Source organism: Ochotona princeps, chromosome 4 (genome assembly GCF_030435755.1).
Source record: "Ochotona princeps isolate mOchPri1 chromosome 4, mOchPri1.hap1, whole genome shotgun sequence".
NCBI lineage: Eukaryota > Metazoa > Chordata > Mammalia > Lagomorpha > Ochotonidae > Ochotona > Ochotona princeps.
In genome coordinates this window covers 53,882,267-53,883,706 of record NC_080835.1, presented here as the reverse complement: position 1 = coordinate 53,883,706, position 1,440 = coordinate 53,882,267, and positions in this window count along the sequence as shown.

Below are 1,440 nucleotides of genomic sequence, written 5' to 3'. Positions count from 1 at the left end.
CTCTGCCATCTTCCTGAGCCTGGCCTCCAGTTCTCCCATACTTTGTATCCAGAATCTGATTCAATGAAATGTACCAAGGAAACTAACATACTATCAAGGGCTCTAGCATTCTGGAAAGAGCAGCAGCTTTGAAACAAGGAAGCCAGACTTGGAATCTGGTGGTTGCAGCTGTTCACGGCTCCCTCACAATTCACTCCTGGTGCAGTGGCAAACGTGATTTCTTCTCACAGTTACGTGGCCAGGCTGGGTGTCTCCTCTGTGGCTTTTGTCTGAGTTCATCTGAGCAGCCTGCCATTGTCTGCCCTGATTGTGGCACCTCCCCCCCACTCTATCCCCACTCCAACTCCATCCCCCTGAAGCTTGGGACAAAACCCTGAGATGCTACTGGTCTTGAAGAGAACTGCTGAACTGAACTTGTGGCCCATTTTATTCTCATCCACTTTCTAGCTATTTAGGCAATACTTTAGTGCATGTCCGGTTGCTCTCACGAAATACTACAAATTGAGTTTAGAGGTTTATTGGGTTTATCAGGGTTCTGGAGCCCAGAAGTCCAACAGCACAGCATCAACATCTGGCCCAGTGGGGCCTTCTCACTGCACCTCCACATGACAGACAAAGCAGGCACAAGAGAGCTTGCCTGAAATACTCCCATTCACCCAGAAATGGGTTTATCTACTCAGAAAAACAGCAATCTCCCAATCCCATCACCTCCCAGGCGGCCCAGCTCCCAGTATCGCTAATAAATGAATTCAAGGATCACATTCCTAACACATGAATTTGAGGAAAGACTTGTCATGTCTTACTGATTTCGGGGTATGATGCGGTCAAGAGGCAGAGTGCTCAAGTTTAAGTCCTGGCTCTGCTTCTGATTCCATCTTCCTGTTGATGCACACACATACCAGGCAATTTCCTTTTTCTCTGCTTGACGTTAGTTTCCTAGTGCGTTACTTGTGATGTACTGAGTGTTAAATGAGATGATATACATCAGGTACACAGCGAACTTCCTGCCATAAAACGACTGTTTGTGTTGGCATCTTTTATTCTAAGTTACCTGGTTACTTGTCATTTCTAAACCTCTCTCCCATTCCCTGTAATCTCTCTGCAGTCTGCTTAAGTCCTATACTTCAAGAGGCAACTCTATTCTAATGTCCTCTTTAAAGATTTCTCAAGCTTTTACTACTTGCTTACACTAGGAACTTCCAAAATTCTGAATAAACTGTTCACAGCCTTTTTCCTCAGACCCACAATATACTAAATAGGTTAGTTTTACACGTAGAATTATTTTTTATGATGCACATTTTGTAATATCTGGCTAGATGGTATTATAATTCTGCTCCTTCTTCCCCACTTAAGAAAGTATATTAAAATGTAAGTGAAAGAGATTTTAATTTTCTTATAATCTGTTCTGAAAGGAAATTACTTGCAAAATTTACTTCTTGG